The sequence below is a fragment of the Balaenoptera ricei genome, chromosome 7, assembly GCF_028023285.1.
Source record: "Balaenoptera ricei isolate mBalRic1 chromosome 7, mBalRic1.hap2, whole genome shotgun sequence".
Classification (NCBI taxonomy): Eukaryota; Metazoa; Chordata; class Mammalia; order Artiodactyla; family Balaenopteridae; genus Balaenoptera; species Balaenoptera ricei.
In genome coordinates, this window is record NC_082645.1 from 120,224,583 (window position 1) to 120,251,399 (window position 26,817).

Below are 26,817 nucleotides of genomic sequence, written 5' to 3' on the forward strand. Positions count from 1 at the left end.
ACCTAATTTTACAGGTGTTCTGAGGGCTATGTAAGCAATTTCAACACACTTAGCACAACCCAGCACCCAGAAAGCACTCCAAACACTAGCTGTCATTTTATAGACATGAAAGTGAGGACCCAGAGGGGGGTCCGTACTCAGAACTAGAGCAGCCAAAACCCCTCTGCGCCTCAGGGGGACGGTTTCCTGGACACAGTGCAGCGCTGTAACCTGAGTGCCACTCAGCACGGATTTTCCTAATAAGAGTGTAACACTTCCATGAGGCTTTAAAGCAACCCAGGAGGGAAGCTCACAGCCAAGAACCCCAGGCTTGTTTCCAGAGGGTCTTCATAGAGAATTTTCAAATCCGCAGATCTCTCTGGAAGATGAACTTTCAGAAAATACCAATAACAGAGATATTTTTGGTTGTTAGGCAAGAGTAAAAAACCACCATCCACGGCCAGCCATCACTTCCAGCGGGGGAGGCTCTACACTTCTGATCCAGGTGAGTTTGCTTTTCATATTTCACAGGGCAAAGGTCCGTGTCCACGGTGCGGGCCAGGTGGAGGTGGTCAGCAAAGCCTCTGGGTGTCCGGGAGGGACCAGGCCGGGCAGGGGCTGCCACCGAGACACCCAGAGTTGGCCCCCTGAGCCCCCCTGCCCCGAGAGCCCCCGGCTGCCAGAGCACCCCCCAGCCTGCGCCCCACCAGGCTCTCTAGCCCCTTCCCAGCCAGGGGCGGACGTCCTCCACTCTCAAACCCAAGCGGAACCTGCGCACGTGGAGGCCGCTCACCCCTGGTGGGTCTCATCACTCCAAGCGGATCCCGGGGAGTGAGTCGCCGGGTCTCCCAGAACGGCTGTCACAGAACTGCGCGTGGGAAGCCCTTCACGAGCGTCTCAAGAAAGAGTTAACCACACGGCGTCTGTACGGTACCTGCCGCCAGGGCCTTTGTTTAGAGCCCAGGAGCCCCTCCAGAGCCGGTCCTCCCAGGGCACCGGGCCTGGGTCGGAGGAGGGAACGCGAGCGGTGCCGCCGCGCTCCCCGGCGAGGAATTCACGGCTCCGCCCGACATCTGGTTTCTATTTCATACCCGTGCTGTCACATTACATAACAAGCAGATGATATGCGGGGTCACTGCAGACTCGGCCGGGACGCCGTTTACACTCGGCCCGCAGCCACCAGACCATGGCTGGCACTGAGGCCGCACATCCCAGCTGAACCCCGCGCGTCCCAGCTGAACCCCGCGCGTCCCAGCTGAACCCCGCACACCCTGCTGAAAACCACACCGCCTGGCCAGCGCTGGGGCTGCAGGGATTTCAGATCTCACTCTCCTCGCTGCGGCAGGGACCTTGGACGTAACTGGGGAAGAGCTACTTCAGGGGCAACATCCCACAGGCCACGGGCACGGTTTAGCTGTCAGATAGGCACTGCCCCGGGGAGCCTGACGCTGGCTGAGGAAAGGCCTTGAGCCCCAAGGTCAGAGCGGGCTGAACTCCACCGGCAGTGCTGGCCCTCTGCCCCCACCTGCCCCCACCTACCCCCACCTGCCCCCTGCTCCTGCGTAGCCTCGCCTGAGAGCGCTGGATGGAGCCGGTGGGCAGGTCCCCGGGGAGCGGTGCCCACTGCCACTACTGGTGTCTGACCTCCGGCTTCATCCCCGCAGACCGCTCTCTCCAGGAGGCTGAGCCTGGGCAGGGCCACCAGGCAGACCTCAGGGCAAAGGTGACAGTCACCGGTATCCGCCACCACGCACTACGCAAACAGCCACCAAGAGAGAAGGAATCCCCGCCCGGTCACACTGCGAACCCATCCCACGATCATCTCTGCAAGAGACGTCAATGGTGTTTACCTATGTTTAAAAAAAAATCACACAGGCACGGGATGAACTGTCTGCCTCCTAATATTTCTTCCAGTTCAAGAAGAGTAAACTCTATTTTACAAAGAAAAAAACAGAATCTCCCAGAGTGGGACGGGTGCTGGGCAGCCGGAGGCCAGAGCTAGGCGGCCTCCCCCAGGGCGCTCTGCACACCTGGGCGCCAGGACGCCCGTGCTGGCACTCAGCAGCCTCCGCGGCATGTGAGTAAGGATGACTGCAGCCATCAGCACACTGGTTGTGCCCTGTGTTGCAACGCTTGGCACCGGCGCACCGGGCAGCATGTGTCACGGGTCACGCAGAGAGCAGCATGAAGCGTCCTCACGGGCGTCAGCTGTCTCTGTCCACAGACGTCTAACACCCAGGGCTGCTTGGGAACATCCGGGAAATGGACAAGCCTGAGTGTTACCAGCAGGCTGAAAATGACAGCCTCTCGAAATGGAAGACACTGAGGACCGAGGGCCTGGGCAGAGCGGAAGCCCCCGACCCGTGCGTCCAGGGCTGGGCTCTGTGCTACTGCACAGTAAGGGACAGAGGGGCGCCCGACGGGAGAGGACAGCCCAGGCCCTCCAGGTCACACGCGAGACTCAGCTTTTACAGAACTTCATGCTTTTATTTTAAAGGAACATTAAAAAGCGTATTTTAAACTGCATTTTCATGCAGAAGCCCCCTGCTGAGACTCTGTAACACAGCACAGATGAGGAAGCAGCAGCTTCCCCCGGAGTGATGTGCTGGGGGAGCTCTGGGCCAGGGCCAGCCGGGTCCCACAGGTGCTCTGGGCCTCCCTGCAGGACCCAGAGCTCAGAGAGGAGCGAAGATGCCGAGGTTCCCGCAAGCGCTAAACTAATGTGGCGGGGAGACAGACAGAGAAGACTGACTCCCGAGAAAAGTCTCAACGAAAAATCCAAAGTCACGAAAATCAAAACCAGATATTCTCAGCCGACATTGGAGGGAGCTCAGCAATAAGGTAAAATCATCACCATCAAAGGCACCACGGTGCCAGTGCCCACTGCTGGCCTGACACTTGGCCACTGCAAAGGAGGCCACGCAGGGCGCCAGGCGGACAAGGGCTGGACACCAGACCTGGCAGGCGAGCCCGCGACGCAGAGGGGCCGGGGGCTGGGGGCCGCTCCGCAGGGCCTCAGCCGTCGCCCCCTCCTAAGCGACCTCAGGGCCAGGGTCGCGACCCCTGCCCTGGTCTCCAGTCCGCGAGGGGCCAACAAGGAGGACGCTGTCACCACAGCTAAGAGACACCACCATCCCTCCCGCAAACAGCCCTGAGGGACCTGCAGGCCCATCTCCTCAGACTGTGCACGCCCTGCGTGGAACGCAGCCACTGAGGGGTCAAGCCCACGCTTCACATTTTGCCCTTTCTTCCTCAATTATCTGAAGGAAGGCCAAAGCCAGATGGTAGAATCCTGGAGTAAAAATGTCCCCTACTGTCCTCACTCTACAGCAAACACTAGACTGTTACTTAGTTTTGTTAAGAAAAATGAACCGCTCTACGGCCACACGGGAAAGCCAAATTCATTCTTTTCTTTGTGTGTCCAACTAAATTAAAGCCTTCACGCTCACCTTCCATAAAAAAGGAAAACAGCCCCTAAACAAGGACCATGGCGCTTCACCAACACGGCCCAAGGACGTGCAGCTGATTTCCTGTGACCGCTCCGGGCAGCCTCACCGCGGCAGCAGACAACAGGGATCGGTGCTGGTCCATCACTCTGTCCCCCAGCACGTGGCCTGGCCACATGGAAAGAGGGCTTCAGTGGAGGGCACGCCCTTGGTGCCGGGCCCAGGCTGACACGAGCAGTGACCTTGGGCAAACCGATTCCTTCTGGGCTTCATCTGCAGAATGAAGCTTTACGGTCCCTCCTGGTTCTGCACTTTGAGGAGGGGTGCTCTGATGGTCCCCTGTGCTCCTCTCTCTGGCCCGCACGTTCTCCCCTCCAATGGGGGGCGGGGCAAGGAGCCAAGGAGGAAATGTCCTGGGAAGATGGGGGTGGGTGGCCCAGCGCAGGGGGTGCCCAAGGCCTGGGACTAAAAAAGAAGCTGATGGGAAGAAGTTCCCTTGCTCAGGCTTGACCTCTGTACGTGGGAATGTGGAGAGGTCGCAGGTCAGAAGCTCTGCCCCATCATCCAGGCCCAACCTCTCCCTCTGACCAGCAGACACATGTGCTGAGCACCGGAGTCTGGCTTCTGCCCGAACTCATTTTGTATTTTTAACTATACTCTGAATGGAAAGCAATAAAAGTACTTGACAAAACCGCCGATGTCAATGCCCCTGCAGCAGCCAGTGACTAATTTTAGCAGCGGAAAAGCGAGGGGCTTAGAACCCAAGCGATGATCACCCCTGGGAACGTCCTCCTCGCTGAGAATGTAAATAAAGATCAGGACTAAAGCAACGGGTGGCAGAGCCCACCCCGGGCCCATTCTCCACGTCAGAGTGTGACATTAAACAGCACTTTGACAGCGCAGCTTGGACTCTTCCTAAACTATCAGGAGGCCGACGACAGCAGTTATTGGCAGTTCTCCATGTCACGTAACAGCATCCCGCAGCCCAGATCTTCCAGGCTCTCCACCTGAAATCACGTACAAAGTGTGTTTCTTGTGAAAATAAGTGCCCTCGAAAGAAAGCCAGCTGAGGGCACTGGTGACAGAGTGGGGAGTGAGAGAAGCCTCTGTGCCTGGCCAGGTGGCAGATGACTTTCTAAAATCTGCATCCAGCTGAGTTGGCAGGAGAGCAAGGAAGGCCCTCTGAGGGCAGGAACTCACGGGAGGGTGAACGGAGAGGGAGGGAAGGGTGTGGAGCCGAGGGCATGTCCTGAAGCTGCCCTAAGGCCACCTGCCTCGGCTGCAGCTCGCTGGGTCACTGTTTAAGGTCCCCAGGGCCAGGAGAACAAGCTGGGGGTCCGAGCAGTAGGGAGTGAGGCTGAAGCTCCCCTTCAGGGATGTGTCCACGCCTGGGCCTGATGCTGGCTGGGAGGGGGCAGATCTAGAAAGAAGACTCCCTGGGAATCCATAATCACAGACCACCTCATGAGGAGTTCGGGGGGAATCCAGACAACCTCGAGACCTGACAAACACCATGGCAACTGCATCCCCAAGTGCCCCCCAGGTGGGGCCACCGAGGCTGCTACTAACCCCGGCACCAGACACACGTCCTCCCTGGCTAGGCATGCTATCTATCAACCCCGAAAGAACATCCGTAAAAAGTTATATGGGCGTAAAGTCACAATCGAAAATCACAATGCAGGGAAAAAACCCAGGCAGTGGGAGTCAGGCCAGGACAAACTGCAATTACAGGAAAATCTAACATGGCCACGATGCCATCTCAACAGCAGGCTTGAGGACACAAACAGGGTCATCCAAGGATCACAGTGGAGAAAGTGACCCGCCAGGACCATCACTCGGTAGCTGCACGACCCTGGGTCCCATAACCTCTCTGTGCCTCTGTTTCTCATCTGCCAAAGAGCGATGGTAACAGCTGAAGCTCCCCCCGGAGAGACGTGTAAGGGGTAAATGAGAACATCACTGATATTCTCTATTTATCATTAACTATTATTACTAATACAAAACATGGCCAGGCACATTGGAAAACAATCTAAAGAGAACTTGTAGAAATAAAAACTGTGATAATTAAAACGAAATGAATGAGTTAAATCATCAATTAGATAGAGCTGAAGAGAGAACTGGAGAATAGTGAACCAGCACTGAGAAAATAAATGGGAGGCAGCACAGAGAGACAAGGAGACGAAAGGTGTGAGAGGCTGGGGGCTGAAGGGCAGGGGGAGGCGAGCTATCACGCTTCTGATCCAGGAGGAAGGAGAGGACACGCAGGCCAAATGCACGAGGACTGCGAGAGCGTCCTGGGAAGCCCCTGCGCTCAAGACAGCATCGGGCTGGCACACCTGGCAGACAGAGAGCAGGACGTCCAGAAACGGGCCCAGGGCTCACGGAGCTGCAGTGCAGGACAAGCTGGCATCTCAGCCACTGCACAAAGAGGGGCTGTTTGTCAACGGTGGCCACCCTGTTAAAGATAAAATTAGATCCGAACGAAGCACACACAAGAGCAAGCGCCACGTGGACCAGGGACCTACCTGCCGAGGATGGAACAGACAAGCTCCAGAAGAAGACGTGGCCTGGGAACAGAGGAAGGCCTTCTGATTGCAACTCAAAATCCAGATGCAGTTGAAAAAAATAAAAAAAGAACTTGATAAGTTTGAACCACTGCGGGGGGAAGGGGGTGGAGGAGGTTTACAGGGCAAAAGCACAGAGAACAGGAAGAATTCACCCCAAAAATAACTGCCAAACTGAGAGAAATTATTCGCAGTCTCTCTCCCAGATAAAAGCTAATACCCCTTCCGTATAAAGAACTCGTAAGAATTGTGGGAACAAAGGCCAAAATCCTGACAGAAAACCAGGCCGAAGGCGTAAAGACAGAGAAAAGGTCTCTCACTGAGCTCCCCCCCCATCCATCAGCTTGCCAGAAAGTAAGATCCCCTGCCCTCCGCTGTGTGGGGTCGGGCAGCTGGCACCGCAGCTCCTGGGGACGCACGTTCCCGCGCCCACTTCACCCCGGCAGGCACGGCAAGTTCTATTACAATTGCGCATCTGCTCAGCTTTTGACAGCAATCACTTCCGTACACGAAGTGGACGACCGGGCAGTGCAGGCGCACCAGGTCCCCCGGGGAGACGCTGGTCCCCACCTTGGCGCCTGACGCAGGCGGGAGGCCCCGGAAGCCAGGGGCACACACGCACGCACGGGGCCCGGAACGGGGGGAGCTCCGTGGAGGGAGGGGGTTGGTTCCAGGACACGCTCTGCGGTGGAAAAGCCAAGCGCCAGACAGCTACCTGTAGGTCGTCCGCTTTGTGTAAGGAGGAAGGCAAAATAAAGTCCATTCATTTGCTCGTTTGTCCAGGAGGGCAAGGGGTGGCAGTGGGGCGCTGGGGCGGCGGACCCGGGGAGGGGGCGGTGGGGTGGGGGTGGGGGGACGCAGGCACCGCGCGGGCGGGAGCCGGGGCACCGCCCCTGAGGCTGATCCCCGTACAGCAGTGGCCGGAGGAACCACGTTCATGTTTTACGTACGCAGAAGTAAAAATAAAACCAAAAAAATCTCTAACATGAAATACGGGCAGAAACACATGAACCAAACCACATTGCAAATGAACAATATAACCACCCTGGGCCCGGGGAGGGGCGGTAAGAACCATGCCACGTGGCCGCGGGATGTGGTATCTGGACAGTGCTCGGACTCTACACCCTAAACAAGTACTGGACTCTAGGTAGTGGGTGTCCTTCTCACAAAGGCACAGATGAGCAGTTTCTTCCTGAGCATTTCGGGACTGAATAACTAAGTAAATCTACCGTGCGGACTGGGAGCTACACGTCCCAGTGTCGGAGGGGGAGGGAGCGACGGATACGGCGAAGGGTAGCTGAGGGGCCTCGCGAGGCTGGAGTGGAAGCAGGGCTGGGGGCTCCTGGAGCTCCAGGTGGTGTGTGGCGCGCGTGTGTGTGCGCGTGCCCGTGCGTGCACAGACAACCATGTCCCAGCTCTGTCTGCTGGGCGGCCGAGGACCAGAGAGCACATCCAGCACGCAGAGCTTGCTTCCTAAATAGCAGCCCCTGAAAACAGACACCAGGCCTCCTTGGAGAATCAGCTGACTCCTGGGCAGGGGCAGGGAAGGCTCAGGGAGAGATGAGAACATCTTCCTGTATCACAGACAGTAAGAGGGGCTCAGAAGTGCTGGGGGTCTGACAGGGGAGACAGCATGCGAGGCTCCCATCAGCCAAACCAGGACAATCTGGGCACCAAAAGAGGTAATGGTAACAAAGGATAACAGTGAGAACAAACGCAGTTAAGAAAACAGTCCATTAGTCCAAACTAATGTAAATAAATAAATAAACAAATAAGAAAGGAAAGTTCTTTTTTACAGGAAAAAAGCCAACTACTGAATTAACAAGAATGACAGGACTAGAAAATCACCAAGACTACCATCATCACAATAACAGCTTCAGGCAAGAATCCTCACTGGATACTGAAACCTGGGGTCACTGAATGCCATGTAGGACCCTCTTGAGATCTAGGACATTGTTAGGACAACTGGCAAAATATGAATCAGGCCTCTCACTGTTGTATGGTTGGTAGTTTTCCGAGGTTGACTGCTGTGCTGAGCAGCTGATGACAGGCTGCCCTTGTTTCTGGGCGATGGATTAGTTGGGGGGTGGGGGGAAGGGTGTCATCTCAACCACTACCTTTCAAATGATTCTGAAAAAAAATTATTTTAGAAAATATAAACGTATACAGTAATTCTCTGTACTATTCTTGCAGCTTTTCTTTAAGTCTGAAATTACAGCAAAATTAAAAGTTAAAAGGACCAACAGGAAAAGTTAAGGGCTAAAATGTCCCCAGAATTTTTCGAAGACACTCATCTCCACATTCAGCAAGTCAAAAAATATCAAGACGGATAAATGAAAACGCTTAGTGAAAATGCAGAACATGCTTAGAAGACTACGATCATAAAAGCACCGAGAGAAGTAGCAGATTCCTACAAAGAAGACACGAATGTAGGCAGGGAACTTTAAACAGTGACAGTGGAATTTAGTGGGCCGACAATATTTTCAAAGTGCTGGGAAAAACAACTGTCCACTCGGAAGTGTCCACCTGCCATAGCAGACCACAGTGCTGGGGAAAGAATGCCATTTCAGACAGACAGAAAATGACAGAATTTACTACTGCAGGAACTTCTAAAGAAACTTCTAAAGGATATTACTTTCAGCAGAGTAAGGTCAAAAAAGAAGAAATGGTATGCAAATAAAATAAATATAAGATTAAAATTAAGAAGCTGTATTCATCAAGAAAGACCACAGAGTAAAAGGACAAGACACATCTGCAAAAAGCAACATACACATGTAACCATGTCTTTGTCATAATACACACGCACACACAGACACACAGAACAGACACACACAGAAAGATCAGTTCTACAGATGAATAAGAAAAGAGAACAAACAACTGAACAGAAAAATGGGGACTTCAGATCAGAAGCTACAAATGCCCAAAACAAGATGCTCAAGTTCGCTGGCAATCTAGGGCAAGCACGGTGAGATCCGGTTTCATGAGCCGTCTGGCAGGAGGCCACGGTGGGGGTCAGGGAAAGAGGACGCTGTACAGCTACGCTGGGGGACAGACCGGCATCGTGACCCAGCATCCCATTCCCAGGGAGGGACCCGCAAAAGACCCTGCAGGTGTGTGCCAGAGAACACTCAGGAGGATGTTGCCATGCCATGACTGAAGGTAGCAACACCCCAAGGCCAGCTGCAGGGCCATCCTTGGGAAAGTGAGTAAGTGGTGAAAACTCAGAAAATGGATTGCTCAGCACCAGTGAAAATTACTCAGTTACAGCTACATGCACAAACATGAATCAGTCTCCAAAATAGTTTTGTTTAAAAAAATCATAAAGCATACCGTATGATTCCATTTACATCAAGTTCAAAAACATGTAATAAAACGAAAGTCATATTGTTGAGGCACACGTACATATACATTTTTTTTAAAGCCAAGGAATGATAAGCAAACATGTAAAAGCCCTGATAATGACCTCTACCTTGCAGAGGGGAGTCAGCCCACTGGTCTTGGCTCTATTTTCTCCTTTAAATGATGCTTATTACATTCTTTAGTAGGTAAAATGTTTCATAATTAAAATTTAAAATAAATATGTGTGGAAAAAATGTTAAAGGTACAACTGAAGTGGGCTAGAAAGTGATAAATCAATACAAAAAATAAATTTGGAGGGAATTACAGAGAATGGAATGCTGAACCCCACCAGCCCCTGACAGACGATATGGGTAGGCCCAAATGGACCAAATATGGAAATAAGGAAATGTAATTTTTGAGACCCTTTTGCTATGCAGAAATCTGGAATTTTATGTAATCAAAACTATCCACTTTGTTATCGAACTTTTAATTATTGGCAAATAAAAAATAGACTGATTATAGTGGGTTTCTTATAATCCATGAATGCACTGAGTCTTTGGAGGTTTTCTGTTCATCTGTTTTGGTTTTCACATCTTACTGAAATTGTCGACATCTCTACTGTATTGAATAGATGGCTGAGTAACCCGCTCTTGTTAGGACAAGGTCCTCTAGAGTTTCCCACCATGAAAAAGGCTTGCTTCTGCTTTCAAATAATCCTTAACTATTTATACAAACTGCTTATTTCCTCCCAATTTGGGGATTTATTTTTGTATTCACTATGAAAACTGGAGTACTTATTTATCTCATCTTTTTTATTTTTTAAAAAACATTTTCCCATATTTCCATGAATTCTATACTTTCCCTGTGTAACAAAGCTCTTGCAACAGAACCCTTGCTAAGGAATAACTATAGAATGTGCTCTCATATTCTTTTCCCCAATATTCTGTGTAGGGTTTTACATCTCTGTTCATAAGTACAATTTGCATATAATTTTTGTTTCATTGTTGTCTCCAGCAGGTTCTAGAATTTAAGGCACGTTCAGTTTCACAAAATTTGATAACATTTTTCTAGGTTTAGAGGCAATCTTAAAGAGGGTTGACATCGCATAAACTTTGGGAAAATATTGAGTAATATCCTAAGTAGTAGGTGCTTTTAAGAAACATTCAGGCAAACTAATATATATAAGGTGGATAAACAAGGTCCTACCGTATAGCACACAGAACTATATTCAATATCCTGTGACAAACCATAATGGAAAAGAATGTAAAAAAGAATATATATATGTATAACTGAAGTCACTTTGCTGCACAGAAGAAATTAACACAACACTGTAAATCAACTAGACTTCAATAACATTAAAAGAAAAGAAAAGAAAAGAAAAGAAAAGAAAAGAAACATTCAGTCGGGTCCTTTACCAACAAACCACCAGCCCCCAGCACACTGTCATGGGCCCATGAAGTCAGGGAGGCTGTGCTTAAAGTTTCTAGGAACACTGCAAATTCTCACTTTTACAAAAGGGAGAAAATGTTCATTTACTGAGAGTGTTTCTATCTAAACTTCTTGTTGGATGGATTTTCTTCTGTGCTCTCAGATTTCTCCCTGCTCTATCCTGTTTGTTTTCTTTATTGCTTGGCACTTTGAACGTTGTTATTTATCTTCAATGTGACTATATTCATTCTGACAGCTTGGGTTCAGAAGCAGCTTTCTAAAGATCCACATGGGTCCACTGTCTTCCCTGAAGTTTTGCCTTTTTGCAAAGTGACAAAATGTTAAATGAGAACAAAAAATCTAGCAAATTCATTCTTCATCAACTAGTATTTATTTATGGAATAAGCCATAATAATCTATAATTCAATGTAACGTAAATATAATGCATGCATAGATAATCGATCACTTTAAATAGCTACAACTCCTGTTTAGCAGCGTCTGTGGGCCCCCCGCGGGGCTCCTGTCACCCTTGAGACCGCCTGCCCACCCAGGCGGGCCCCAGAGAAACCCTGACCTGCCAGGTCTGTATACCACCCCCCATCCCCACACAGGCGCACACGCACCCGCTAAGGTCAACACTTCCCCTTGACAGCCCAGCACACCTCCTCGGCCTCCGCAGGGCCTTAGGATCAGAACACCAAGGAGAAAATCTTTTTAAGTGCCTTAAAAAAATATATGATTGTCCACACCAGATGGCTTAGCACAGCAGTTTCCACAATTTCTAGTCTCAGGGCCCCTCCACCCTCTTAAAAATTATTCAGGACCTCAAAGAGCTTTCGTTATGTGGTTGTACCTATCAATATTTACCATGTTAGAAGTTAAAACTGAGAGTTTTAAAAAATATTTACCTAATTCATTTAAAAATAATGATGAACATCATTGAGTGTTAACACAGATCGCCTCTTTTTTAGGAAAAAAAGAAGCGCCTTTTCCAAAACGGAAAACAGCCGGTGGAAGGAGGCGCTGCCTGCAAACCCGTGCGGCCTCACACAGGAGGGCAGCTGTCACCTCTGCTTCCGAGATCCGCGTGTTGTGACAGGTGTTTGGGTGGCAGCGACGCAGGAAACCACCTCGCAGAGACGCGGCTGGAATAGGGGGAGCATCTCCGCGGCTCCGGGGCAGCTGTGGGTGTGCTCGTCTGACGCTACGCGGAAGCCAGGCGGGGGCAGCGTGGCGACCGCAGGTGGGACGCTGTCCTGGGCGAGCTCCGTGCACTTGGCCGTGCCCTTGACCACACCACAGCCCCGCACTGTGCCTGCGACGGCAGGACTCATCCTGGGAAAGAGCTGCTTCTGTGAGGGCTTCCCAAGGTGACACGGGTCAGCAGACACCAAGTGGGGAACGCACACGCTCCAGAACGCCAATTTCCACTCGAAAGCTGAAATGTCATCGCTGGCAGTTGTCTTCCTTAAAGTGACAGCCCAACTTCCTTCTAAAGGAAATATCTGGCAGGTACTCAAGTCTGAAAAACCACAGTTTATCTGTAAGTCGTTCTTTCCGGTAAGAATGGTGTCCCTTGAAAACAGTGGTTAGTTCAGCTGGCAACTGGCTCGCTGAGCCGATCACGGTACTTCCGTCTGCAGAAGTGCTTTATGTGCATGTCCCTTTGTTCACTCAGAATATTCAAAAGACTGCACCTCCAGGGCAGAGACGTAGACACCGCACAGAAGTAACAATCGCCCTGCCCCATCAAGAATATTCCTAACTGAAACTGGCTCTTCCGTGCAATGCCTGGCGGGGAGGAAGCCCGGGGCTGTGCAGTGTGGCATCAGGCCTGTTGCCGTCTGGGGCACCCACACTATCACCACTGTAACTCCCCCCCACCAGCAGACACGTCAGCACAGCGAGAAGGAAAGCCACATCTCAGAACTCTTACAGGCCACCCCAGGGGGCTTGGGGACCCCTCTTCCCATTTATTAAATAAACTGCTTTCAGGAAAACAAAAACAATACGGTAAGTCTGGACGATCCTTTGAGAGGCTGCTCTGTAGAAGGACCTCTGCTAGGTGCGAGGTAAGCTCACAGAGGCACAAAGCTCAGTTCCCAACTTCGAGCAGGCGCAGCCTGACAATGCAACACATCGTGCAGAAACGGGGGAGGAAGGCCTGCGTCCACACCTCTGTCTCTGTCTCCTCCCCAGGCGGGACTGGAGAGGAAGGCAGATCCGGCAGGAGTGCGGAAAGCATCTGAAGGACAACAGCTCGGGCCCAGTGCCAGAGAGGGACGTGCTCGGGGACAGCCAGGTCACACACCCACAGGGCCTGTGCAGAAAGAAACACCCGCCTCCCAGGCAGGCAGAAGTGTCATAAAACTCAGTTAAAAAAAAAAAAGGCAAGAACATGCATTGCTCTTAAAATGTTTCACTTATAAGAAACAGTGACAATTTCAGAACAAAATAAATTTTCTGTAGCTTCCCCTATAATCTAAGCTACAAAATGTCTCTATGATTGGGGATACATACACAATGGTGTTCATTTATTAAGCACTGACAAAGGCTGACGTAACTTTTTAAAGGCTAAGGATTAACACAATTGAAAGTGTGAAATTAGATGGGAGCTAAAAAAAAAAAAAAAAAAGGAAAAGAAATAGCTGTAGTATAACAACAGGAAACTTTTGGTATCTGAGGAATATTTTCAAACAGAGAGTACTCAGAAGATTCTGAATTTCAAACCCAAATAGGACATGCAAAGCCCAATATTTAACCACAATTAGCGGAAAGAAACACAGCCCGGAGGCACCCCGACAAGAAAACCAATCCTGCTACAAATCACCACTGTGAAGAGAGAGATCCGCTCTGCACGTTCTCAGAAACGGAAAGGTTAGTAGAAGAAGGAAAATGAAAGCCAAGAGGACATAACAACTTGGGTCTTTAAATAGTTTCAATTAAATATAAGAACAGCAATATTGAAACTCATTTAAATAAAATAAATAAATCCTGTATAAACAAAGTTCCCTGTGAAGGCTGTTGCTATCCTGTGCTTGCCCTGGCAGGCACTGGGCAAGGCCAAGGGGTCTGTGTGTGTACCCCGCAGCTTCCCCGCCCAGCAGCCCACCTGCCATCGTGTACTGGCCACGAGCCCTGGGTCCCTGGGCAGATACCAATCAGATTCCATATGTGCAAACTGAGAAAGTGGCCTGCAGAGCCTCGATTCTGCGAGGCAATGGGTAACAGTTGGCATCGGCAGCGAGCCTAAGCTGAACTCCGCCTCTTCTGTCTTCTATATAAAGCTGTGTCAGCCATTCTCAAACACTCCATCCCTGGAGAGGTGGGCAAAACATAAGGGGGGTGGGAGGTGTGGATAAGGTGTGGACTCAGGGACACAGTGGCAGGGATTGGAGCCGGAGAAGGAGAAATTGTAAATGTGGATACAACACCCCCGTTTAAGAAAAGCAAGATCTATACTGACCTGGGATTGTAGCTCAGGATACTTCCAAAGAAAGACTTTAAACAAGCCACGTCCTCTTCAACCAATGGTGCTGAAACAACCGGATATCCAAAAGACACAGAATGCAGCTGGACCCCTACCTCACACCATATGCAAAAATGCACTCCAAATAGATCAAGGGCCTAAATATAAGAACTAAAACCATAAAACTCTTAGAAGAAAATGGGGAAATCTTCATGACATTAGATTGGCAGTGGGAGCTTGGACATGACAGAAAAAGGATAGGCAAGAAAAGAAAAAGATAGATAAATTGGACTTCATCAAAATTAAAAACTTTTGTGCATCAAAGGACACTCACTATAGAGTGAAAAGACAGCCCACAGGATGGGAGGAAACATATGCAAAACATAAATCCAGAATATATGGAAAACTCCAACTCAACAACAAAATAACAAACCACTCAATTCAAAAAGGAACAAAGGACTTGAATAAACATTTCTCCAAAGGAGAGATACACATGGCCAACAAGCACAGGAAAAGATGTTCAATTCATTAGACATCAGGGAAGTGCAAATTAAAACTACGGTCAGATACCACTTCATGTTACTAGAATGGTTATTATCAACAAACAAACAAACCAACAAACAAACCAAGAAGGAAAATAACAAATATGGGGGAAATATGGAGAAACTGGAACCCTCTGGTATTGCTGGAGAGAACATAAAATGATACAGTCACCGTTTGGAAAACAGTTCAGTGGCTTTTCAAAAGTTAAACAGAATTCCCATAGGACCCAGCAGTTCTATTCCTAGGTATCTACCCCAAAGATGCAGAAGCAGAGAGTCTGATGGACAGGTGCACATCAATGTTCACAGCAGCGTTATTCACAACAGCCCCAAAGTGGAAACAACCCGAGTGTCCATCAATGGATGAATGGATAAACAAAATGTTATCGATACACACCATGGAATATTATCCAGCCTTAAAAAGGCATGAAATTCTCACATATGGTACAACATGGATGAACCCTGAAAATACTATACCAAGTGAAATAAGCCGGACACGAAAGGGTAAATAATGTATGATTCCACCTATATGGGATCCCCAGAACAGACAGATTCTTAGAGACAGAAAGTAGACCAGAGGTTATTAGGGCCGAAGAGGAGAAAGGAATGGAGAGTCACTGTTTATGGGGAAAGAGTTTCTGTTTGGGATGAGGAAAAAGTTCTGGAAACAGATGGTGCATGATCACACAACACTGAAGGCATTTCACGTCATGGAACTGTACACTTAAAAATGGTTCCAATGGTCAATTTTATGTTTTTTATATTTCACAACAATTAAAAAACCATAGTGAACAAAGAAATTGGTATACATGTTTTATGTATGTATACAGTCTATACATAAAAAGACTGAAACAATACCCAAGCATCAAAAGAGAATAAGGGACCATTTTATTAACTGATATGAAATAATCTTCAGGATGTAACGAATGAACAAAGCAAGGGGGTGGGGAAAGGAAACAGATGCAGTATTGTTTGTGACCTCTGTGATTTTCTCAAGAGCTCCTGGGCCTTTCCACTGGGCCTCCCCGAAGCCAGCAGCTTGCAGCCGGAGCACTGCATCCACAACGCCGGAGGACACTCCCAACGGCCACCTGGGGCAGGTGAGCAGTCCGCACACCGACCCCGACCACACGGGAGACACTCCCGGCTGTGTTCCTAAAGAGACACACGACACAAACCCAGAGGCACACACAAGACACAAAGAACAAGGGCGACCACATCACTCACCAGTGGTGGTAGCAGCCTGCACCTGTCTCTGGAGATCGCCACGCTTAACTCCAGCGATGAACTAACGGCCTTCCTGAGCAAATGTTTCCCAGCCTCTGATGCGCGGAGCCGCGGGGAAGCCCACGCCGGCCCGCCAGTGTCCCTGAGCACACGGCCCATAACAGAAGCAGCAGCCGTCCCACTTAGGTGAGCTGATGCATAAATGAGGCTCAGAAGCATCTCCTCCTTCGCGAAGGGCCGGAGGACACGGCAGAGCAGTGTGGCCTTTTCCTCCTGCAGCGGAAGGCACACGGGGTTCCAGACCCCTGCTCCCCGGCTGCTCTGTGGGGCGTGGTGCTCAGGCAGCAAGACCCGACTCCGCTGCCCACCTGGAACAGTCTCTTATCAGCGTTCCACAAGTCAGTGTTATGGACACCTCGTCTTTGTTTTTCATTTACAGACCCTCCTTAAAAGCACGGTCCTTACCCCGGCTTGTGTGCACAGGCAGAAAACAAGCAGAAACTGAAGTCCCTGAGATCACGATTGGCTCAGCTTCTGGGCTGCTGTGGACTTGACCTCGGGGCTGCCGTTCTACCTAAGGGTGTCCTGCAGGGAACTGTGCCTGGCTCACAGGACGGGAATCAGGATACGGGGCCTGGACACAACTCCCCAGTGCGCACTCTGTGCCCTGCGGGCGCCTAGAGACCCACGGCCCAAGTTCAAGGGCAGGCCACACCCTGCCCACACCTCCTGTGTCCGCCAGCAAGCATCCCACAGGCCACCTGGGTGGCCAGCACTGCCTTCTTGCTGCTTCACCTGCACGCCCGCCGCCCAGGGGCCCAGATGGCCCGTCACTTCTTCTCCTGAAGGTGAATGCAGGCCCAGCCCAGGCCCGGCCACCGGACCCCTCACTGCACACCCCTCAGCGGCTGCCGCCTTCCCAGGCCATGCTCTCACGCGCCCACTAGGGATGCAAGCTCCCTGAAGACTTCCTGGAGGCCACGATTTTTGCATCGCCCACCTGTAGCAGGGCTCAATTACTATCTGCCAACTGCCCGAATCACCCATGAAAAAACCAGAGGCCCAAGTTCTTTCTTCTAGTAACCCCGGAGGAGCCGTGACACAGACCCGAGCCTGCTAGCTAGTAAACTGGGGACTGGGGACAGCATTTCCTTTGTTTCCGGCCCCTTCTGATGGCACAGGAGGAGCACTGCCAGGGCGCCCCAGCTGAGACGGGTTCCACAAAAAGAACATCAGGATGAATTCAGCCCAGGGACTCTCGGAAGATCTCTAGCGCCAATGAAAAAGCCTTAGAATGAGTTTTACAGAACGCTACAGGAAGCCTTAGGATCCCAAGGGTGAGGGTTTCCGAGAGGCTGAAATGACGCTCTGAAACCTCACACACAGACGACCCATTGGAGGGAGGTAAATATTCCTGATGGTGAAGCCATCGTATCAATAAGACAGGAGAACGGGGTAAAGAAACACAAACATTCCAGTACATACATCACATCTGTGCCCAGCACACGCCTCAACAACAGAAGGTGCGTTTGTGGAGCTTGGTGCCCTCGGAGAAAGGGCCTCGCCACGAGCACAAAGGTGCTGGTTTCCTCTCCTCCCGCTGCCCCTCCTGCAGCTCCGACAGTGGCCTGGGCTGGCCGAGTGTCAGGAGCGGTGGAGCTGGGCTTGCTGTTTATGTCGGATCCAGACAACGGAGGGTTTATGACGATTTACTGACGCAAGAGCTCCCCGACGCTGCGTGCCAGAAATTAATCAGGGGAGGAGGAATTCTTTTTAAGAAACCACTTGGCAGCCACTGCCCTGCCTGACGGGCTGAGACTGTAAGCTGAGCTCTCCTTCCAGGCCCCGGGCCGCCAGCGAGCAGCAGCACGCCCAGGGCCCACAGGCCACGGGGTCAAGCCTGGGCGGAGCTCCCGGGCAGGGAAAGCAAGGGCCCCAGAACCGGGTGGGGAGTCCCGCCGCAGGGCTGGCCCTGCCCACCGCTGGCCGCTTCTCCCCAGACAGAAGCCAGGGCCGTGCACCGGCCCTCTCTGGGCCCAGGCCGCTCCAGAAGGCCGCATTCTGACAGTCCAAGAGGACCACTGTCGGCTGAGCAGGGCCTGCCGGCAGGTTCTCCCACTGGGATCTTGTCATGTTGGCAACATGCCTTTCTCAGGAGTTGGGTTTTAAACTTTACAGTCCCTACCACCAAAGAGAACAACGTTCAAATACGCACGTTTGGCCCTGGGCCCTGGTCTCGGCGCAGCAGGCCCTCCTGTGGACCTGAGAGTCCTGTGCCCAGGCAGGCAGGGGAGCGAGGCCACACCAGCCCCCCTCCCGCCGGCCTCTCTGCGCCCCTCCTCTCGCCGGGCTCCCGGGAGCTCACGGCCCCTCCCTGTGCCGCCCGTGCCCCGGGACGGTTCGGTCCAGGCGGGCAGCTGCCTCCAGCTGGGGGACGGGAGGCCGCCGGCCTGACACGCAAACACCCTCGCTGGAATCTGCTTTGAGAAATGATGTCAGTTATTCTGAAGTCTCAAACATTAAAAGACACAGGGTATTTATGTTTATCAAAAAGGGCCTGAGTCTGACAAGGGTGACTAAAGTAAAACTTGCCAGGTGCTCTGGGCTGGGCGCTGGGCCCCCGAGGGCTCTGGGTGCCCTGATGAGGACAACCGCTCCCATCGCGGGCACACCTGGCCCCGGGCTGCACATCTGCCTCTGTTAATCCTCCCCCACCCCACCCCCGGGGCCAAAGCTTCTTCTCCGCAGGTCCTCAACCCTCAGAGAGAAGCCAAGCCCAGAGGTGGGGGGGGGGGGGGGGTGCCAGCCACCCAGGGAGAGCCGGGGTCTGCGCCCAGCAGCCCACTGCCGGAGGCCACGCACAGAGCAAAGGGGAGCTGGCAGAAGGACACCGTGAGGGCCCGAGTGCGTCCCGGGCCCCGACTCGGGCCCCACCTGTCACCCAAGTGCCGCCATCCTTCCGGCTGTGGTGGGGACAGTGAGAGGGACAAGGCCAGCCAGGCCACTGCCGTGCTGCCACCCAGAAGGCACCGCCACCCCTCCACGAACGAACGACCTACTAACTGCCAACCCCTCCAGCGAAGCCCCCCCGTGTCACGATGGCGTGTCACCCGCCACCATGGGCGCTGGCTTCGGCACCTCCCAGACCACACGTGGAGGCTTGTTTGTGGGGACTCCGGGGACCTGGACGAGGTGCTCCAGGAGGCCAAGGCAAGGGAGGAGCTCCCGTGCGAAAGCAGGAGCCACCTTGGCCAGCGGAGGTGGCACATCCCGCCTGGTTCCCAAGGCCTGAACGAGGACCACCGGGGTCCCCCACCAGCTGCCCGGATACGGGCCTCAGAGCCCGTGCTGGGCACCCAGGGCCGCAGGAGGCCACCGGGAGGAGTGTAGCCGAGCAGGTCTGCCTGGGCTCTGGCCCTCTGTGACCACCACACTCAGCCACCCTTCCAAGCGTCTGCTCTCCACCACCAAGTACACACGGACTGCCATTAACCCTGAGGAGGGGCAAGGGCTCCCACGTCCGCTAACCCTCCCGCTTGCTACCTCTAGGGAGGACTCGCATTCCAGAAAGGCAAAATAACTGTTTGACTGCAACGCTGTTTGAGATGGTCATAGAGCCTCACCTCCTGCGGGGAGGAAAATGCTGGCTTCCTTACAACTAGCACTCTGTAATTCAATTATTTGCAGGTAAAATCGTATTTATTTTTAAGTGATTTAAATTAGCAACTATAGGAATAAAATGTACTTCTCAATGTTATAAACCAAACATGGCATTTATAACCTGACCATATTATATGAAAAGCATGGGTTACAAAACAGAAAAGGTAAATTTTAATGTGGAAAAGCAGATTCCACCCAGAGCCTCCCCCGACCCCAAAAAGCCATTAAAGAGGAGAAGCTGTCTTACACCCCAACCCCTACATATAAAAATTCCCAGGCAGTTATTTGCTGACCTGTGGCTTACTTCCAACCTTTCCAGCCTTGGCTGCCACGTGAATGTGAGAATCATGTTATCTCAGAGGCGGAAGGAACTAAATATCATTTAATACCACCCCCCCACTTGACACATGATGAAAAGGAGGCCGAGAGAGACGTGGTGCTGCATCTGAGCTCTGCTCTGCCGAGCGGGGAAACCACTGCTGGTATAGTCATGACATTAATGGCATGAAAAGCAATGTCCTACAAGATATTTCTCAAGCTAAATCTAGAATGAATTCTTCATTCACACTGGAGGGAAAACAACTTGGTGAAAACCAAGGGGAGGAGGAGGACAAGGCAGACTGGCAGAAAAGCGCTCACCGCGTGCGCTGCATTCAGATGGGGGCACTTGACATTTGTAAGGTGCGACATCAATCACCTCATAAAATATCCGGGGAAAAGTGCTACAAGAGCAGCTCGAGGCTGCAGGTATATTTCAGTCCACTTTAAAATACGCCCAGCAGTTATTTCACTGAAATGTAAAGGTCAGTGCAAACCTGGACAGTCACCTGGGAAACCTTACACACATTACGTGGCACCGATAAGTAACCCTCATCTTCCACTTTGGCTACAGCAAACTAGCTCATGTCGGGCCAACCCTGCCGCAGACTGGTTAACATAAAAAACATATGTAGGTACTATGAAGGCTTTGGAGTCAGAGAGCTACCAAGGCAGCCAGGACTTGATGGGCCAAAACAAGAGAGAGAAGGAAAGAGAGAGGAGAGCATATTTTGAGCCCATTTTCCCCAAGAGGCATTTGCTGACATACAAGCTTCCACCAGGAGAGTGAGAAGCCAACCCTGGGAAGTGAAATGGGTTCAGAGCCTGCCAAGGGGGATGGTTCACGTAAACACCCGGGGTCCCAGCTGGGATCCTTACATACTAGGAGTTAAGTACAAGGAGAAGACCGGCCCTCAGGGAAACTGAAATCAAACACTTCATAATAATACAATGGTGGTTATTCCAACAAGAAAGTATAAAGTTCTAAATTTGCATGGGCTTAAAATAGCTTCAAAATACACAAAAGCAAAAACTGACAGCTAAAATGAGAAATAATACCAATCCACAATTACAAAAAGGGATTTTAAAATATTCTCAGTAACTGACAGAAAAAGCAGACAATAAAATCAGTAAAGTAACAGAAGATCTGAGCATCATAGTTAATAAATTTGACTTGACATATACAGAACTGACAATCTTAATTGACATATCCTCTTCAAATATATAAAATGTTTATAAAATTGACCATACAATGATAAAGCAAAACTCAAAGAATTTTCAAAAATTGAAATTATATACAGTAAATTCTGTGACCGTAGTGAAATTAAAGTAGAAGTCAATAACAAAAGCAAAATACTAAGAAATTCACAAAAGGCTGAAATAAAGAAATAAAATAACCCATGGGTCAAAGAAGAAATCAAAAAGGAAATCAGACATTATTCTAAACCGAATTATAATGAAAAATGACATTTAAATACCTGTGCAACCCAGCAAAGCCACGCATAGGTGAAAATCATAATCTTAAGTGCATGTATTACAAAAGAAGAAAATCTGAAAAAAAAATTCAATAACCTAAATATTTACCTCAATTAGCTAAAAGTAAAAGCAAAGTAAGCCCAGAGAATAAAAGGAAATAACAGCAATAAGATCAGAAACTGAGTTTTTAAAAATCCAGTAGGATAAAGAAAATCAAATATGGTTGTTTAAAAATATTAATACAACTATCCTAGCAAGTCCAGCGGGGAAAAGAGAAAGAACAAATAAACAATATGAATGAAAAAGATGTCAGTACAAATCCTACAAACAGTAAAAGATAACAAGAGAGTATTTTAAAAACTGTATCAATACATTTGAAATTTTAGATAGAATGAAAAAAATTCTGAGAATAACTAAACACATCAAAACTGACACAAGAAAAAATAGAAAATTTGAATAGTCCTACATCAGTTGGCGGTGTGATTTACAAATCTTCCTACAAAGAAAATGCCAATGTAGGTTCGCCAGTGAGTTCTTCCAAATATTTTAAAAAGAAATTAACAACATCAACCTTATATAAACTCTTCAAGAGAATCCAACAGGGGTCAGCAAACAATGGCCCAAATCAATCTGTGGCCTCATTTTGTACAATTTGCTAATTTAGACTGGTTTTTACATTTTTAAATGATTGTTTAAAAAAATAAAAGAAGAAAAATAGGCAACAGAGACCATATGTGTTCCACAAAACCTAAAATATTTACCATCTGACTCTTTAAAGAAAAACTTTGCCAACTCTAGGAATAAAAAAGAGGATAATCTCATTCCATTTTAAGAGGCCAGTATAACCTTCATATTAAAACCTAACAAAGACATTTCAAGAAAAGAAAACCACAGGCCAATCTCACTCATGAATTTAGATGAAAAAAATTAAGCCAAATATAAGCAAAATGAATGCAGTAGTATAAAAGAAGAATAATATATTATAACCAAGTTGGATTTACTAAGAAATGTATGGCTGGTTAACATTCAAAAAGCATTCAAGAAAATTCATCACATTAATCAAACATAGGGGAAAAATCATTTGATTAATAGATGCAGAACAAAGTTTATTAAGTTGAACCAAATGAAAGTGCCATTTTTGTAGATTTAAAAAGATCAAATATCTGCACACCATATGGTGCAGCCTAATATTTTAACACTTACTTGTGAGAGAATGCAGCAAACTAGGAACAGAAGAGAACTGCGTTAGTCTGATAAAGACTATTATAGGAAACCTATAGCAAGTTTCATACATAATGATGAAATGTTGACAAATTTTCCCTTGATATTCCAGTAAGACATAGATGTTCACAATCACCAATTCTGTTTAACATTTGACTGAAGGTCCTAGACAATGCAATAAAGCAAGAAAAACACATAAAAATTTTAAAAATTAGCAACAAAAATAAAATGTCTACTATCCACAGACAGTATACACGAAAATCCCAAAGAATCTACAAACTAGTATAGTAATAAGCCAAGTCTAAAAGCTGTCTACAGACAAAGTGGCTACACAAAAATTAATTGTATTTCTAAATACAAACAAACAAAAAATAAAAATTTTAAAACGCATCCCAAAAAATGCCTAGAAGTAAATCTAACAAAAGAAATGAAAGAACTCTACACTGAAAACTACAAAAAAATGTGACAGAAGAAATTAAAGAAGACCCAAACAAATAGAAAGCAATATCATATTCATGGATTGGAAGATTCAAATAAACTGATTTTATATGCAAATCAATGCAGTCCCAATCAAGATTCCAGTAGTTATTCTGTTGAAATTGAAAAGCTGATTTTAAAATTCATATGGAAATGCAGTGGGCCAAGAAAAACCAAGACAGTCTTTAAAATGATCAAAAAAAAGCTGGAGGACTCACATTACCAGCTGTTATAACTAATTATAAAGCTCCGTTAGTTACAACCATGTTCACTGGCACACAGATTAAGTCCAGGAACAGACCCAGATGTATGTTCATGACTGAGGACAAGGTGGCATCACAGAGCAGTGGAGAAAGAATAGAGCTGTTTAACGAATTGTTGAGCCAACTGAATATCCAAATGGGAAAAGTAACCCTCAGTTATTACCACACATCGTATTTTTTTTTAATTATTTATTTATTTATTTTTGGCTGTGTTGGGTCTTCGTTTCTGTGCGAGGGCTTTCTCTAGTTGTGGCAAGCGGGAGCCACTCTTCATCGCGGTGCGCGGGCCTCTCACTGTCGCGGCCTCTCTTGTTGCGGAGCACAGGCTCCAAACGCGCAGGCTCAGTAGTTGTGGCTCACGGGCCTAGTTGCTCTGCGGCATGTGGGATCTTCCCAGACCAGGGCTTGAACCCGTGTCCCCTGCATTGGCAGGCAGATTCTCAACCACTGAGCCACCAGGGAAGCCCACACATCATATTTTTTAAAACATCAATTCCAGGTAGACCATAGATCCACCTGGTAAAACAATGAAGCTTCTAGAAGATAATAGGCTATCTCCATGGCATTCAAGCAGGCATAAATAAAATGACCAGTAGTTGGACTGTGTTAAAATTAAGAACATCTGTTCATCAAAGAGCATCATTAAGAAAGTGAAGAGGCAACCCACAGACTGAGAGGAAACATCCAAGGAAATAACCAACAAAGGACTCATCTCTCGCCTATAAAAATAACTCCTACCAATCAGTAGAAAAAATAAAGACAATCCAATTTTTTAAATGAGCAAAAGACTTAAAACAGGCACTTCACCAGAAAGGATATCAAGCTGTTTGATACATATACGACCAGATGCTCAGCATCTTCGGTAACAGGGGAAATACGAGATAAGTCACAGTGGCCAGAACAAAAAGTAATGAGAGTCCCAAGCACCGGCCAGGGTGCAGCCAGTGGGTCTCTCAGAGTGTAAACTGGTAGGAGAAATCTGAGAATCTGTTTGGCCCACACATACCTCATCAAAAGAAACGTGGCCCAGCAGACACACAAGAATGTAACAGTAGCATTATATGTAAAAACCCCAGCCTGAAACCACCCAGGTGTCATCAACAGTTGAATAGATAAATTGTGATCTGTTCATATAAGGAAATATTACACACCCATGTAAATGAACAAACAACCCTGGGTCACGTGACCTCAGTAAATCTCACAAACATATTGTTGAGAGAAAGAAGCCAGACAGAAAGAGTAAATGTTCTGTGGCTGCATTAATATAAAGTTCAAAACCAGGAAAAACTAATCCAAGGTGTTAGAGGCTGGAAAGGAGATTCCTGGGGGCAGCGGAGGGGCTGCGGTGACCTAGAGGGGCCACGTAAAGGCTGCTGGGCTGCCTGGGTTCTCCTCTTCTCGCTCTGTGTAGCAGTCACAGGTGTCTTCCTCTTGTCATAATTCAAGCTAAGCACTGATGGTTTGTGCATCTAGAAAAAGATGCCTGTCACACTCCAGTAAACTTCACTTAGGAATGGGAACCCTCAAGGCAGCAATGTTTAGGGCAGCAACTGTGGGAAGGCTGGAAACGGATCCAGGTTCCACCAAGACTGACTTGTTAAATGAATGATATCACATCCACGTACAACCATAGAAGAATAGGAAACTGGTTTGTACTAATTTAGAATAATCCCCAAAGGAAAAAAATTTAAAAGCTGGGTGCCTAAGTATCTACAGTATACTATCATTCATAAATAGAGAGTGAGCAAGAGAGAATATCTACAAATTTATTTTTTTTTAGTTCAAAGTTTATCAATAGACTTTGAGTAGACGGTACAGAGTTCCGATGTACTCCACCAACAACCACTGCACTCAGCTTCTGCTATTAGTAACATCTGACACCACTATGGTACATCCTATACTGATATATACATATATCCTTCACTGAAGTATAGTTGGCTTACAATGTTTCAGGTGTACAGCAAAGTGATGCAGTTACACATGTATACACATCTGTTCTTTTTCATATTATTTTCCCTTATAGGTTATTACAAGATATTGAACAGAGTTCCCTGTGCTATACAGTAGGTCCTTGTTGCTTATTTTGTAAATAGTGGTGTGCATCTGTTACTCCCAAACTCCTAATTTATCCCTGCCCCCTCCTTCCCCTTCTGGTAACCGTAAGATTGTTGTCTGTGAGTCTATTTCTGTTTTACAAATAAGTTCATTGGTATCATTTTTTTAGATTCCAAATATAAGTGATGTCATATGATATTTGTCTTTCTCTGTCTGACTTACTTCACTTAGTGTGATCATCTCTAGGTCCATCCCTGTTGCTGCACATGGCATTATTCCATTCTTTATACTGATACAGGGTTATTAACTAAGGTCACCACTTCCTTCAGATCCCCTTGTCTCCCCTGATGTCTTTTCTCCACCCCAGGGTCCCACCCAGGACCCCACGCTGCATTTAGTCCTCAAGTCTCCTCAGGCTCCCCTGGGCGGTGACAGCTTCTCAGACGTCCCTTGTTTTCGACGGCCCTGACAGTCTCGCGGGGCTGGGCGGGTATATCAGAAGGTACACCTCTGCTGGAAATGGATGTCTTTCTCACGCTGAGACTGGGTTTACAGGGCAGGAAGATCACACAGGTAAAGCGCCACTCTGCATACGCAAATTTATTTGAAATTCACAGCCTAGAAGGAACACACCCTCACTCCACTGCACCAGTTGTACTGAACAGCGAGCTGTCACACAAAGAGCCCTGAGGGAGTGGGGCAAACAGCAATTCTCCGAAGACACTGCCATCAGGTGCACCTGGGGCCTCCTCTGGCCTCAGCGGCACGATATACACTCCAGGTCTGGGAAGGCCGACAGGGTCCGCCGTGCCCGGACCGACACCAGCACAACTCAGGGTTCCCCACCCCCCCGCCCCCCCCCGTGCTGTCTCACCCACCCCCCCGCCCCCCCGTGCTGTCTCACCCACAGAAGCCCCATCAACGGAAAACTCCACTGGAAGCTGGTTACCTCTCTTCTAAAGGGAAGAAATCAGGACTCATCAGAGTAAACAAAGTGAGGCCTAAGTTTGGCAGACGAGGAAAAAGCCAATGCTCCCATCTTAACTACACACGTGGTGATTAGCAACCGAGTCAGATGGCCTGTGCGGGGTCTGCCGTCTCCTGGCTCCTCCTTTCCTGGGAGTCCCCACCTGCTTCCCAGAACGAGGATGAATGAACAGCACATCCGCCGTCCACCCGGAGCCAACTTCTGCTCCCGAACAGATGGCGACAGAGGAGACAGGATGCACCCCACGGCCCCGGCTTTCCAGGAACAGCACGAGCCCGGCAGGACAAGCGCTTGAGCGCAGGCTGCAGACCTGGCCCCAGAGGAATACAAGAGCAGCCTGGACCCAGCCCAGGCTCGGGATAAGT

General features: G+C 48.9%; 1 protein-coding gene and 1 long non-coding RNA gene across 9 annotated transcripts in view; both read right to left on the reverse strand.

Annotated features, from left to right (window-relative positions):
* Positions 1 to 26,817, reverse strand: part of HDAC4 (histone deacetylase 4) — a 291,082-nt gene that overhangs the window by 207,876 nt on the left and 56,389 nt on the right. Inside the window, exon 1 of one of the 8 annotated variants that reach the window (XM_059929095.1) lies at positions 17,480 to 17,619. The exons of 6 other annotated variants lie outside the window; for them this stretch is intronic. The gene's annotated coding sequence lies outside the window, so the exon portion shown is untranslated. Of the gene's footprint in view, positions 1 to 913; positions 1,032 to 17,479; positions 17,620 to 26,817 lie in introns of those variants that run through there. One more of the 8 variants, XM_059929093.1, reaches the window with a different exon arrangement.
* On the reverse strand, positions 11,125 to 14,083 carry LOC132369344 (uncharacterized). Its single transcript, XR_009504340.1, has 2 exons — positions 13,869 to 14,083; positions 11,125 to 13,076 (listed from the first exon to the last, which is right to left on the reverse strand). It is a non-coding gene; the product is annotated as an uncharacterized LOC132369344 (long non-coding RNA).